General features: G+C 40.8%; 1 protein-coding gene across 1 annotated transcript in view; it reads right to left on the bottom strand.

The window, feature by feature from the left end:
* PDSS2 (prenyl (decaprenyl) diphosphate synthase, subunit 2) overlaps positions 1-7,854 on the bottom strand; it is a 249,588-nt gene that overhangs the window by 22,185 nt on the left and 219,549 nt on the right. The gene's annotated exons all lie outside the window — the stretch shown is intronic.

Below are 7,854 nucleotides of genomic sequence, written 5' to 3'. Positions count from 1 at the left end.
GCCCATTTCCACCCAGCCCCCTTCCCTCTGTCCCTCACTCTGTTGCCTGTGTCTATGGATTATGCATATATGCTCTTTGGCTAATCTCTCATCTTCTTTCCTCCAGTCCTCCTACTCCCTTTCCCCTCTAACTTCTGTCAGTCTATTCCATGTATCCATGCCTCTGGTCTTATTTTGTTCATCAGTTTATTAGATTCCATATACAAGTGAGATCATATGGTATTTGTCTTTCTCTGACTGACTTATTTCACTTAGCATAATAATCAGCAGGTCCATCCATGCTGTCACAAAAGGTAAAAGTTCCCTTTATAAAATTATTTTTTATTTTTTAAATATTTTTATTGATTAAGAGGAGGAAGGGAAAGGGAGAGATAGAAACATCAATGATGAGAGAGAATCATTGATCAGCTGCCTTCTGCACACCCCACACTGGGGATCAAGCCCCTAACTCAGGGCTTGGCCGGAATCGAACCCAGGACCCTTCAGTCCACAGGCTGATGCTCTATCCACTGAGCCAAACCAGCTAGGGCAAAAGTTTTTATGGCTGTGTAGTATTCCATGTGTAAATGTACCACAGCTTTTTCTATCCACTCCACTGATGGGCACATGTGCTGCTTCCAGATCATGGCTGTTGTAAATAACACTGCTATGAACACAAGGTGGTATTCTTGTGCACCCTTTCTGATTAGGGTTTCAGATTCTTAGAATACATTCCCAGAAGTGGGATCACTGGTCAAAAGGCCGTTTCATTTTTAATTATTTGAGAAGCTCCATATTGTTTTCCACTGTGGCTGCACCAGTCTACATGCCCACCAACAGTACATGAATATTCCCTTTTCTCCACATCCTCACCAGCACTTGTTTGTTGATTTATTGATGATAGCCATTCTGGCAGGCATGAGGTGATATCTCACTATGGTTTTAATTTGCATCTCTTTTATGATTTGTGACATTGAGCATTTTTTGTTTTTTTCATATGTTTATTAGCCATCTGTACGTCCACTTTGGAGAATTATCTACTAAGGTCCTTTGCCCATTCTTTAATGGGATTGTCTTCCTGGTGTTGAGCTGTATGAGTTCTTTGTATACTAGTATTTTGGAAATTTACCCCTTATCAGATGTATTGTTGGCAAATATTTTCTCCCATCCAGTGGGTTCCCTTTTCATTTTGTTGATGGTTTCTTTTGCTGTTCCGCTTTTTAGTTTGATGTAGTCCCATTTGTTTATTTTTTCCTTTGTTTCTCTTGCTCTAGGAGATATATAAGCAAAAATATTGCTACAAGGGATATCTGGACTTTACTGCCTATGTTTCCTTCTAGGATTTTTATGGTTTTGCAATTACATTTAAGTCTTTAATCCATTTTGAGTTTATTCTTGTGTATAATGTAAGTTGGTGGTCTAGTTTCATTTTTTTGCATGTATCTGTCCAATTTTTCCAACACCATTTATTGAAGAAACTGTCTTTATTCTATTGCATGCTCTTGCCTCCTTTGTCAAATATTAATTGACTATAAAGATGTGGGTTGATTTTTGGGCTCTCTGTTCTGTCCCATTGATATATATGCCTATTCTTATACTAGTACTAGAGGCCTGATGCACGAAATTCATGCAAGAGTAGGCCTTCCTTCCCCTGGCTGCCAGCACCGGCTTCCCTCTGGCACCCAGGATCCAGGCTTTCCTCCAGCTGCTGGCAGGCACCCGGGGACCCGGGCTTCCCTCACAGCCCCAGTTTTGTCTGGAAGGTCGTCTGGTCTAATTAGCATATTACACTTTTATTATTATAGATGCCAGTACCAGGCTGTTTTGATTTCGATGGCCTTGTAATATAGTTTGATATCAGGTACTGTGACACCTCCAACTTTGTTCTTCTTTCTCAGGATTGCTGAAGCTACTAGGATCTTTCTTGGTTGCATATAAATTTTTGGAATATTTGTTCTAGGTCTGTGAGATATGCTAGTGAGATTTTAATAGGAATTGTGTTGAATCTTTGCTTTGGGTAGCATGGACATTTTAATGATGTTAATTCTTCCAATTCATGAACATGGTATATGCTTCTGCTTATTTGTCTCTTCCTCTATTTCCTTTTTAAATGTCCTATAGTTTTTCTGAATATAGGTCTTTTACCTCCTTGGTTAAATTTATTATTTTTTGTTGTTGCAAGCATTTGGTTTTAATGTCTAGGTTAAATCTACACGAGTTCCTCTCCATTTTTCATGACATGAAAATAAAAACTATTAACTTTTTTCATAAAAATCATTGACTTTTTGAAGAGACCAGGGCAGCTGTCTTATAAAAATGTCTTTTGGGATTTGTCATATTATTCTACATTGTGTCATTTAACTTGTCCCAATTTGCTTGAAAACTGGAAGCTGGGCCCGAGGAAGCTTGCTTAGGTTTAGGTTAAGCATTTTTGGCAAGAACACTTTATGCGGACTTTTATGTACTTCACATTGCATCAATTCAGGAGGCACAGAGTGTCAGAGAGAGAACGAGGTTTATAACCTTGGTCCTGACTCTTCTTGCTTCTTTACAATCTTTTAAAAATTTATCCAATATGCCTGTATTAAATGTTAACACCATCACAAACCACTTTAATTTAAAATTGTGACTAAAACATTTTCTTAAATTTTTTTTTTAATTGATTTCAGATAGAAAGGGAGAGGGAGATAGAAACATCAATGATGAGAGAGAATCACTGATCGGCTGCCACTGGGGATCGAGTCTGAAACCTGGGCATGTGCGCCCTGACCAGGAATTGAACCATGACCTTCCAGTTCATAGGCTGATGTTCAACCACTGAGCCACACCACCTGGGCCTTCTCCTTATCTCTTGCTGATTAGTATGAATTGCTCAGGCACAGCACTTTTTTTTTTTGGTTAATCCTCACCTGAGGATATTTTCCCATTGATTTTTAGAGAGAGTGGAAGAGAGAGGGAAAGACAGAGAGAAATATCAATGTGAGAGAAACACATCGGCTAGTTGCCTCCTGCACAGCCCAGCCAGGGGCCTGGGCCGGGGAGGAGCCTGCAACTGAGATACATGCCCTTGAACAGGATTGAACCCAGGACCCTTTGGTCCACAGGCTGACGCTCTATCCACTAAGCCAAACCGGGTAGGGATTAAATGATGCAGAATCATTCCTATTCTCAAACTCATTCCTGCAAACATCTGTCATCTCACGACTTTTACAGTGGGGCCTTGACTTACGAGTGTCCCGACTAACGAGTTTTTCGAGATACGAGCTGTCTCTCGGGCGATTTTTTGCTTTGAGCTGTGAGCTAAAATTCGGGTTACGAGCCAGCTTCAGATACCCCACCGCTAGTTGGCGCAGCGAACGTCACAGTGAACGCCACAACATCAGCCCAGCATCACGTGTCATTGTAATGGTGAAAATTGATTTGACATACGAGTAATATGAGTTACGAGCTCCATCACGGAACGAATTAAACTCGTAAGTCAAGGCCCCACTGTAATTTTGTTTCTGTTGTAACAGCTCCTCTTCATTCTACGTCTTTCAACATTCTCATCTTTCAGTCTTTAACACAAAAGACATGTTAAAAGTGTTGAAAGTTAAGAAGTTGAGGAGCTTTTTTGTGTCTTGAGATTTCAGGCTAAGTGTGGAGAAACTATATAATTTATGACAACTTAGGGTGGACTTTTCCTTCTGGGGGCACTGAGCCATTTCTCAGTTTGTCTCATGAAAATGAAAATCAACAGTGTTTCTTCAGGTGGTGAGAGTGAACCTAATGCTGTTAATAAATCAGGACCTCTAGAATAGTCCTATTATAAATTCTTATAAAACCACCTTTTTCATCACGTACTTTGCTTATAAACTAATCATCTTAGAGAATTCTATTATCGGGAAGTATTGGTGCTTACTTAATCCCAAGCTATTTTCAAACTCTCATTTTATTTGTGTTCTTAGAGTGGCCACCACCCTTTCACCCAGAGATACACTTTGCTGGTGAGGATGACAGAGAAACCCCATGTATGTAATCCATGTGTGTTCAGTATCAGCCCTTAAATGTTTTGGAGGCTGAGAGATTAGAAGGCTACATAGAAATGGCAGCATGATCACCACAGCCATTACAACCTGAGCAGACTGTAACTACTGATAGGTAGCTCACCCGAATGACCTTTCTAAAATAACAAAACAAAACATTTTTATTGATTTTAGAGAGGAAAATAGAGGGAGATAGAAACATCCATGAGTAATATTTCTCATTAAGCATTGTCTATTCCATTTCTTTTTGTAAAATAGTTGATTTGGGAGGGGCTATAGTTTCTATTTCACCTGATGGATGAAACAGAATACAGTAATTCCATTCACTAAATAATTACCCATTGAGCAGTTATTAGGCTTAGGCACCAGAGGCACAGCCATGAACAGCACAGACGAAGATCTCTGCCTCCTGGAGCTTACACTCCAGGGGGCTGCACAGCCTTTAGACAGGCTTCGCATACAATTTCCCTTAGAACCAATGCTCCATGAGTAGGCAAGTTCCTCCCCTGCTCACTATGTATGCCATGTCTGGATCAGTGCTAACATACAGTAGCTGGTCAACAATACCTGGTGAATGAATGAACAGATGGATGGATGCTTTTTCTTTATATGTGTTGGTTATGTACTATCTATTCAGGAAACTTACAAAGCAAAGTTCACTTTACTCACTCTTAGTTCTAGGAAAGCTGGGTGTTCAGGTTCAGAGCCAGTAAGTATGTAGCAAATGTGGAGCCACTGGATGTGTCTTACAAATACTTTTTTATCCATATTGAACATTATCACATTTTCACTTCAGTACCCAGCTTCTAGGTAGACTAAGGAAGGGAACCTATAGAAAATAAAGAATTCATGAAAATCAAGTGTAGAATAGAGAAGAATGAGCTCGCAGCCTTCTCACAGAGGCAGTGGTTTAGTGTAATTAAGTGACTCAACTTGAAGGCAGTATGTTAAAGTGAAGAGAGCCAAGAATGGAAGTCAGGCGCCCTCAGATTTCAACATGACATCACAAAGCCTCTGGTGTTAAGAGGGTCTTGTCTACAGAGGAAAGCAAGTGGCCTAAGACCTTATCTGTGACCACTCCAGGAGGCACTGTGACCTGGAAGGATGGGTTTGCTGGGAGACAGGAAATACAGTTCATATGGTCCATAATATGTTAACACCTTGGATAATTTAAAAAATTTTATGTGGGCCTTTATTTTCTTATCTGTAAATAAGAGTTCTGGACTGGACCAGACCAGATGTTCCCAAATGCTGGGCTTTCACAAACACTGGGCTGGCTGTAGCAGAATCGCTTGGGCAGCTTGTTAAAAATACAGATCCTCTGAATCCTGGCCCTAAGATTCCGATCCATTTGAGGATCACTGGTCCAACCTACATTTAATGTCCTTTTCGACTTGGGCTTCTGGATGCACCAGTGTTTACTTATAAAGGTTAAAAGAGAACAAACAACTTTATAAACTTCTTAAAGTCTCAAGGAAAATGGAGTGCTATAACTTCCCTTTTTCTGACACCTGCCACTTGTGTATATTTCTAGCAGAGCAAGATTTTATTAAAATAACTTTTTCACTGGGGACCAAAATAGGCTGATATAAAATAAACGCAGACTGTATTTCAACAGCAAGCAGTGCTGAACCTCTCCCTGCCACCCTGCTCATTGCCAGGAGCCCCAGTAAATTCTACCATACACGGCAATGCCCCAAGGGCTTCATTACTAGGGTCTGTAAAACAGATTCACTCCTATTTTGCCTCCTGTAGGTGTGCTTCTTGTCAATCCAGGCCATGAGAAAAGAAAGTAATTTTTCCTAATCTTTAGCAGTTCACAGAAAATGTATGGTTTGAACCTTGTTTTATCTTAAAAACATGTGAAATGGGAGGTGAGGGGAGGGATCTGAAATGGCAGCAGAGTAGGCGGAAGCTGTACTCACCTCCTCCCAGAACCAAACTGGAATTTCAACTAAAATATAGAGCAACCAACCCGAATAACCAACTGAAGACTAGCTGAACAGAAGTCTTACAACCAAGGAGTTACAGAAGAAGCCACATGGCAAAAGGGGCTGGGCCTGCTCCCACAGGCAGTGGTTGAGATTCAAGAGGGATAACTCAGCTGCAAAAGTTTCCCCCTGAGAAGAGTAGGGTCTCAAACCCAAGCCGGACTCCCCCACCCAGAGCACCACAGCTGGGAAGAGGTGCCCACATTCTATCTGTCTGTAAAAATCAGCAGGGACAGATTACAACTAATGAAATTGAAGCATTAATAAAAACACTTCTAATAAACAGAAGTCCTGGACTGGATGGCTTCACAGGTAAATTTTACCAAACATTCAAAGAAGAACAAACACCTATCCTTCTCAAAGTATTATCAAAAATTTAAGAGGAGGGAAGGCTCCCAAGCTCATTTTACGAGGACAGCATTATCCTAATTCCAAAACCAGATAAAGACACCACAAAGAAAATTATAGGCCAATATCCCTGATGAACACACATGCTAAAATCCTCAACAAAATATTAGCAAAACAGGTTCGATTCCTGGTCAGGGCACAGGCCCCAGGTTGCGGGCTCAATCCCCAGTGTGGGATGTGCAGGAGGCAGCTGATCAATGATTCTCATTCATCATTGATGTTTCTATCTCTCTCTCCTTCTCCCTTCCTTTCTGAAATCAATAAAAATATACGTAAAAAAATCTTAGCAAAGTGGGAATAGAGGGAGTATACCTCAACATAATAAAAGCCATGTATGGCCGAAACCGGTTTGGCTCAGTGGATAGAACGTCGGCCTGCGGACTGAAAGGTCCCAGGTTCGATTCCGGTCAAGGGCATGTACCTGGGTTGCGGGCACATCCCCAGTGGGAGATGTGCAGGAGGCAGCTGATTGATGTTTCTCTCTCATCCATGTTTCTAACTCTCTATCTCTCTCCCTTCCTCTCTGTAAAAAATCAATAAAATATATTAAAAAAAAAAAGCCATGTATGACAAACCCACAGCCAACATCATAATGAATGGGCAAAAATTAAAAGTGTTTCCCTTAAGATCAGGAACAAGAGAGGGATGTTGGCTTTCACCACTCTCTTTTTTTGTTTTGTTAATTCTCATCCAAGAATATTTTTTCCATTGATTTTTAGAGAGATGGAGAAGGAGAGAGAGAGATATCGATGTGAGAGACACTGATTGGTTGCCTCCCACATGTGCCTCACTGGGGCCTGGGATTGAACCTGCAACCCAGGTATGTGCCCTTGACTGGGAATCGAACCCACGGCCCTTTGGTGCATGGGCTGACGCTCTAACCACTGAGCAAACAGGCCAGGGCCACCACTCTCTTTTCTAAAAAACATGTTTTTATTGATTTTTTTAGAGAGAGAGGAAAAGAGAGGGAGAGAGAAACATCAATGTGAGAGAGAAATATTGATCAGCTGCCTCCTGTACACATCCCAACCAGAACTGAACCTGCAACCTGGGCATGTGCCCCTACTGAGAATTGAACCAGAGACCTTTTGGTTCACGGGATGGCATTAAACCAACTAAGCCACACTGGCCAGGCCTTGCTTTCACTACTCTTATTCAACACTGTACTGGAAGTCCTAGCCACAGCAATCAGACAAGAAGAAATAAAAGGCAGCCAAATTGGAAAGGAAGAAGTAAAACTGTCATTATTTGAAGATGACATGATACTGTATAGAGAGAACCTAAAGATTCCACCAAGAAACTACTAGAACTGATAAATGAATTCAGTAAAGTAGCAGGATACAAAATAAATATCCAGTAATCAGTTGCATTTTTATGCACTAATAATAAACTATAAGAAGGGGAAACTAAGAAAACAACCCCATTCACAATTGCTTTCAAATAATAAAATA

This window comes from Myotis brandtii, unplaced genomic scaffold, assembly GCF_000412655.1.
Source record: "Myotis brandtii unplaced genomic scaffold, ASM41265v1 scaffold8, whole genome shotgun sequence".
Lineage (NCBI taxonomy): Eukaryota > Metazoa > Chordata > Mammalia > Chiroptera > Vespertilionidae > Myotis > Myotis brandtii.
This window is presented reverse-complemented; position numbering and strand designations above follow the sequence as displayed.